Genomic DNA, 7,984 nt, shown 5'->3' on the forward strand with positions numbered 1-7,984 from the left:
GCCCCTGGCTGCACCTAGAAATTCTGTCCATAAAAATAATGAACAGAACCGGTGACAAAGGGCAGCCCTGCCGGAGTCCAACATGCACTGGAAACAAGTCTGACTTACTGCCGGCAATGTGAACCAAGCTCCTGCTCCGGTCGTACAAGGACCGGACGGCCCTTAGCAAAGGTCCCTGGACCCCGTACTCCCGGAGCACCCCCCCACAGAGCACCGCGAGGGACACGGTCGAATGCTTTCTCCAGATCCACGAAACACATGTGGACTGGTTGGGCAAACTCTCATGAACCCTCCGCCACCCTGAAGAGGGTATAGAGCTGGTCCAGTGTTCCATGGCCAGGACGAAAACCGCATTGTTCCTCCTGAATCTGAGGTTCGACTATTGGCTGATACATAGTCTTTTCTGCATTATCTTTTGTGGATGACGTGTAGTTGTGATAGCATTTAGAAATAACTGGAAGTGTACCAACCAATAACTCTCTAACTGTACCTGTAATTAGTACCAAGTTATATGACTCTTTCCAGGAAACTTCTTGGGAAATTATTTAGAAACAAACTGAAATATACAGACCTGTAAAATAAAGCTTCGCCGACTGAACTTATTCACATGCAGGTCTATGTGTAAACCTCAGGTGAGCTCTGAATTGACAACTTCGTGCCATTAATGGCTAAGAACAATGAATACAGACTATGTTTTCCTTTAGTTTGGCAATAAGGTAATACGTTGTTACCTATCAAAGTAGTGATTATTTCTCAACCCGTGTCTAAAGGTTGCAATTCACTGTCTTTCAAACTCCAGGATTCACTGTATTTGAGTCCTCCTTAATGATTCCTTGTGCACTTTAACATTCTTTGAAGCTCATCAAACTATTGATGACTTCCAACAGGACATAAACAAAGCAGTATTTTTACAGAGCTGTCAAAATGAATCTCAGAAGTGATTATGGAGCCTATAATATGACCTGGTTGCTGAGAGTTTTGTTTATTATATGTGGCATATTTTCTGTAATTTGGGTTGAATTCTTCTTCATAGCACCATAACAACACATAAGGTGAAGGGAAACAAGCACTATTCTCAGGAACACAGTAAACATTAATGTGATATGCCACTCTGAAAAATGTTTACCTTGCCAGAGTTGAGTAATATGCCTTATTTTCTGCATTAATATGCTTGTGTAATTCATTTTATCAGGCTTTGCTTTCCAGGCCATTACAAAGGATTACAGATTACCTTTACCAGCTGTAAGATGTGGTGTCATTCAGTATTCAATGCATTTAAATCAAGCCATTCTACCATGGCCAGCCTGTTTAAAATAGTATCTATTTATAATGGAAAAAATATTCTGAACTTGCTCTTTATTGATTGTTGTAGCCTGCAGTGCTCCTGCAGACAATCTAGTGCAGGAGACCAATATGAGGCTGATAGAAGACTCGAAGAGACTCGATTATGCCCCCAAAGTCATGCTTGCTGTTCGGATGGGGAGAGTTCAGTTTTATTAGGGAAACAATGCTGCTTTTTATGAGGCCTGGAGCGGTTGCTCTTCTCCTTCTGCATATTCATAATTCCTATTTTGTTCAAAGGACCAAAAGAGGAATATTTAGATCACAACTCAGAGTTTGATTGTAGAGACCAGACCCATACATAGAGGTAGAGTGTAGAGTAATCTCAACAATTAACCAAAACAATGACCATAATTGTACGAGACCTAGACATTGTATTTTTATTGTATGTTTATTGTGCTGTATAGGGAATACATATAGTGTACATGTGATTATTTACTAACTGCCAACCCAGTGTTAACAGTACAAAGACCCCCTTAAATGGGGATAGAAACATCAGTAATGTTCTTCTTCTTCTATCTAAAGTGCAATCAAATAGTCATTAGATAATGTTTATGCCAAATAGTACCAGAATCACCACTATCTGAATACATTTTCCTATTTTTCAACATTGTCCTGAAATATGTTCCACAGGGGCATCTATTACCAGCAATGCCTCACAAAAGACACCTAAACAACCATTGTTGTTGTATGATACAATTAATGCCAAACTAGCGAGCTTATGACATGATTACATAAAGAGCTACTGTTCCAACCTTATCTCAAAGTAGACAGTTACAGTATATCACCATAATAGAGACTAGTCAATGTGCAAAGCCAAAGGGGGTTGCCACATGTCAGGCAGATGACAGCTCGGGCTTGATTCTTATTGATTTCAATGCTTTTATTGGATTTTAACTACCACAGAAATGCAGTGAAAGGACAGAACAACTCTTGCTAGAATTGTCGCTTTCCACCAGTAAGAGGAACAGACTCAAACTTGAGGGAATATTTGGATCCAAAGTGATTATTTTAGCTGAGTTGAGGTTCCAGAACAAATCAAAAGTTAAGGAAATGTAAGCACACCACTTTTGTATTAACTCATCTTTAGAAGACATGCAATGTTTTAGTGATGTCCACAGAATGCAAGGCCTGCAGCGCTGAATCATTACCTTTGAAATGAAATGGTTCTTGAGTGAAAGACATTATTATTATTTGCACTGCTGCACAATAGATACCTGCAGTCTGTTTACATTTATACTGCATCTTATAGTTTATTGTCCTTGTTTACTAAATATTTACAAGCCAAAATGATAGGACATATGTTCCACAGATGCACATTACAGAAATCATCAATTCTTTACCTCTCTTAGCATCATCTGTGCTTCATAAACTTGAGGAAACTGATTCCTTTTTTTATCTTAACATCATCCACACTTTGAAAACAACATGTTTGTTAACTTGCTGCCAAATATTTATATTCCAAGGAAATATTTCACAGGCTATCATGAGTGGCTGTCAAAGAGTATTGCTATCAAAGAAACAATATGCTCTCCATCCCAACCCATTATTGCACAGAGAGAGGGCTTCACCCTGCAACTTACTGTTTGTTTCATCTCATTGTGAAGGTTCTGTATGCACTCTGCTTATCACAGCTTTTAACAAGAGGACAGCCAGCACCACGCTCTGTCACCGCCTTTGATGGTTTCACATGAAGTGGCAAAGTCCTTCTCTAAACAGCTGGGACATTTCAGACAGTGCCTCCTAGTCCCTGAGGAGGTCATTATAATAAAGATGAACAGCTTGAAGACACTGTAAGACGGACAGCAGAGTGACAGCAGGGGAGGACAGGACACAATGTGGAGGAAAAATATAAATTGGAGTGTGCTGGTTTGGAAGAGATCAGCCCTGTGTTAAAGAAACTTGACAGTTTGGGATTTTGGTTGTATTAGCAATTCACCACTTGAACAAATATGAACAGAATATTTCCTAGAAAATTGTAACCTATAAAATGGAATTTCCAGTAAATCAACTTATTTCTATTTGAAGTATTAACGTGTATATTGTACATACAGTACTGCACACAAGTCTTAGGCCACCATTAGTTTTGCTTTTTAGCAAAAAGTTATAATGATAATTATGTGTTTCTCAGTCTCTTTATTGAAATATAATCAGAAAATACAGGAAACAAAATTTTCAGCATAAAATGGCTTTTACAGTCCAAAGTCATTATTTAGTGTGACCTCCCTTTGCACTTAGCACAGCTTGAATTCTCTTGGGAAGACTGTATTGAAGTCTTGAAACCATAACAGACCCTCCACCATTGTTCACTGAAGGCTGTGAGCATTCATTGTGCATCACATAGTGTTGACAGTTGGACCTGAACATTTCAAACTTTGATTCATCACTCCATCGCACTCTTTTCCACTGATCTTCAGTCCTTTTCTTCAGCCTTTTCTTATTGTGCCCTTCTGAAAAGCGGTTCCTTGGCTGCTGTCCTTCCACAAAGGCTGTTCCCGATCAAGCTCCTTCAGACTGTGGAAAGATCAGTTTATGGATGATGGGTTTTTCGTGAATGCCTGTCAGCACCAACAGTTGTGAATGCACGCAAAACACACTGCAACAAGTTCAGTTTGCAAATCATAATTTGAGAGCATACAGGCACAGATTTGTAAGAGCAGAATCTGTGCCTGTGTGCTCAAAAAATTGTGACTTGCAAACTGAATAGTGCTCAAAACAGATTTATTTATTTACTGTATATAACTGATATTTGACCAAGGGAATCCCGCTGAGGTTAGAAACCTCTAATTCAATAGAGGTAGTGGGTCAACATAGAGGACTGACAAGCTTCCAGTTTTATTATTTAGGTGTGAGGAATTGAAATTAGCTCACTGGTAAACAAGGTTCCAAACCAGCAATTTTGGCTTACAAGTAAAATTATATTAAAATACAAGTGTAAAAACAGTGCAGATAGTGCAATAGGGTCAAAAACTAAATAAAAAAGACGAAAAAGAGAGATGAAATAATTTAGGGATTCCCATGCAGTGAGCTCATTTAAATTGTGAGGTCAGACAGGAATTTCAAGTTTCAAGGCACTTAAGATGTTAAATATTCATTCTTTAATCTAAGACTTGCTCACTTTTCGCATTTTATTAGACTTTGGGCAGCCTTCTCAAGGGAAGCCTCTGGTAAGAATATCAGAGACACATTAATGCTTGAAATATTCCTGATTTTGTCAAATGCAGCTCCTAGCAGTTTGAGCCACTGCAAAGGACAAATACAACGTTATGTTTCCTCAAGGGGGCATTACATTTTAAATGCACTCATTTATCAGTTGAATTGTAATTGCTATTTGTTGTTGGGTTTCTTTTATAATTTCAGCACTTACATGTTCAGGTCAAGCAGCTCACTCTTATTCTACTTGTCCCAGTGCTCTCATTATCAGCAAAGAACAACAAAGTTTTTAGTCCCTTTAAACATATTACAGCTCATCATTCTGCTTTTACTGCTTTTATTTACTTCATATTTTCCTACAACTTGTTCTTTTCCTTACATGACCTGATGAAACCCATTAATATGCAGCTATGTGGGTCTTCACCCTCTCTTGTTAGGGCCTGGTTTCTCACAGTTTATGCATGTATGAGACTTTATTTTTAGATGAGTTTGGTTGAAGTGGAGTCACAGTAAACCATGCAGTAAAACCTGAACCTGAAGACAAAGAGGTGTTGCACGTACTTTCTCTGGGCCTTAACCTACTAAAATACAAAAACATTACTTGTGACTTTTAACAACATTTGAACAGGTGGAATTTTATTAAGAATGCTCATCCCCCTGACACCGGATGTCTGTGAGTTTTCAGTTTGATCTAATGTTTTCAGTTTGTGCGTGTTATGGCTCCCTGTAACATCATGAGCCACCTCCCAGGCTCCTGTCCTCAGGGTGGCTGCTGGCAAGTCCAGTCCAGTGGAAACAGCACAGGTGACTGAGCTGTGACAGAGCATTTGGGAAAGCTCTGCCTGAGGAGGTTTGACTGGCAACAGCTGTGTTATCTCTCTTTAATTTACCACAAAATGCTATCGTTTTATTAGAAACTATCAATCTAGAGGCAAAGGTTTGACTTTATTTCATACACCTGAAAGAGTATCCTAATACTTGCCACCCTAACAGTCTGATGGCTCCCGTGTTCCATCCTGGGTGCCCTGGCCTGCAGTGATGTGGAACTGACCGAGGCTGCAGGGATCTGGAGGTGGAAGATGAGTCTGGAGCCACAGTCGGGCTACTTGATAGTGTTATGCCTCCATTTTACCATTTCAGAACTGCTCCAGGATGTTGACTGCTTTCTGTGTATGAGCAGTAGATTGTTCAGATAGAAGCCTGATTAGACAGACAGGAAAAAGACAGGGACAAGCAGCCTTGTTTTAGCAGGAAATTGCAGAGTTGTTGACGGCTGTTTAAACAAACAAAACAAAATAATAATAATAAAACAACAACAAAAAGCTCATATATGGAGATAAGCAAAAGCAATAATTGAATATTGAAGGTGTCTGTGGGTGGGCTGTGTGTTAAGTGATTGTGTATTTGCTTGTAACTTATGAAGACAACTGACGCGCTGTCTGTGTTTGGGCAGTTTGTGGGCGAGATTTGCTCTGTTAAAATCTCCTAGAACAGTGAGAGGATAGTCAGGATGTTCCAGTTCCAGCCTAGTTATCTGGTCAGCCAGGTGCTGTAGCGTGATAATGTGGGCTCGTGGTCTTATATACACTCTGACCACAATGAACGACTAAAATTCTCTGGGAGAATAAAATGGTTTGCAGTTGATGAACGTAGTCTCTAAGTCTGTGTTGCAAGTTTTTTCCATATGTCAAAGTGTCCATGAGCAAGACACTCAACCTCCCAGTAATATCACCAGTGTGTGAATGTGTGAGTGCTTGGGAGTGCTAATGGATGAATGGGCAAACACTGTGAAAGGGCTTTGAGTGTGTTATAAGGCAAAGAAAAGTGCTATACAAGTATAAGACCATTTACCAAAATGGACTACATGACTCTATGCTTCTTCTTTAGTGTAATTTAAAGTGCTATTAAAAAAAATAACATGACGAGCCTATAGTGGCTATGTTGCTTTAAGTTAACGCTGTTTATGATATTGCACACATGAGGGCCATATGCGAAAAACACACAGCTGTGTTGCATTTGGGTTGGGTTCAGACATGAAATACTGTACAGTATACCTGTCAGGTTTGGGGCCTGGTTCAGCCACCACACCCTAGGGCTCATTAAGGGTTCGGACAGAAATATACGATCCAATCCATACTCTACAACACACAAACCCGAAGCATGCAGCAACACTATGGTTCCCCTACCAGGACCCCATTAGACCAAAGGTGATTTAAGCCATGTCTTAGTTAGTGAAAACAGAGTGGATCAGTGATGAACTCTGCTTTAAAGAACATGGTCTTTGAATGAGATAATGCTTGTGCCGAACATTGTGTACATGTCCATTAGTGGCCTAGAAATATCCATCTCAGTATTCTTTGTATATCCAGAGGTAGTCACTTAGGTTTTCTTTAATGACCAGGCTATCAGAGTCAGTGGAAGCTGTTCTCAGCACTGTTTACACCTAGCACCAAATATTTTTAAAACAGCCATTAGAGGACAGAAGGCAAAATTCATAAATGCAGAGTTTGCAAGATGACTAAACTAATAAAGCACTGAATGCATTCACAACCTGTAGTTTTGCATTTATAAAATAAAATCTTGTTATATTCTCCATTCTCATGCTGTCCTCACATTCAGTATATAATAGACCAGACAGTGTATGACTGAAATTACATGAAACAGTAACAGTAATGTAACAGCTTCCTCATCTTTATATACATATTTTATTGTACTGAGAACTTCAATAGCTATTAAAATCAATTTAAAAAACATTTTCACAGATCTTTTTGTTTTTTCTTTTTGGACAGAATGACTGATCCCTGAATATCTGCACACCTTTTTGAGTAAGTGCATTCTGCATGTTGCTGATATGGAGAGAAGCCCTTATCTGGATAACCTGCAGAGCTGGCCTGAGGGGGTAAGAATAAAGAAAAACATCTCTGATTTCCACATACAGTAGATCCCTTGTGTGAGAATAGAATAAGCATGGTGAAAAGCTCTTCCCCTATGGTTTTGATTACATTCTGTAATTTCTCATTACAGGGTGGAAACACTGGTGCTTTTCAAATTTCTGTCTTGCTTATACTTCGAGACCAGATTGACACCTTCCAACTGTACAACTCATGAATTCACACATTAAATATGCATTAAGTGAACTCCATCATATAACAGAAATGTACCTGATAAATGGACTACTCCTAATTAACAAATGTTTAACTTTACACTGCAAGCAATCCTGTAAGTGTGCCCTCAAACTCAGACTAGAGCCAGACTGCCAGTGTAGCCTGATCTCTCTGTGCCTCTCTATGCTGACAAAATAATATACCCTAGCATTGTATACTGAAGTGAATTTATTCATCCAAAACACCTGGAAACTGTCATTTTCAATAGATTTTCTCTCAGAAACTATTTTTGCCAACAGAAATAGCATCAACAGAAACTTAATTCAGTCATTTAAAGCAGTGACCCCATGTTGGCATCTTTGGGCTACTCTATTTAACCAAAAAAC

The 7,984-nt window shown here is 39.1% G+C and overlaps 1 long non-coding RNA gene across 1 annotated transcript in view; it reads left to right on the forward strand.

The window, feature by feature from the left end:
* The window catches only part of LOC109957161 (uncharacterized), a 13,422-nt gene extending 5,819 nt beyond the window's left edge, over nucleotides 1–7,603 (forward strand). The window contains exons 2-3 of the long non-coding RNA XR_002274509.1: nucleotides 7,284–7,393; nucleotides 7,519–7,603. This is a non-coding gene — a long non-coding RNA (uncharacterized LOC109957161). The remainder of the gene's footprint in view (nucleotides 1–7,283; nucleotides 7,394–7,518) is intronic.
* The last annotated feature ends 381 nt before the right edge of the window (nucleotides 7,604–7,984 follow it).

Source organism: Monopterus albus, unplaced genomic scaffold (assembly GCF_001952655.1).
Source record: "Monopterus albus unplaced genomic scaffold, M_albus_1.0 scaffold24.1, whole genome shotgun sequence".
NCBI classification, from domain to species: Eukaryota; Metazoa; Chordata; class Actinopteri; order Synbranchiformes; family Synbranchidae; genus Monopterus; species Monopterus albus.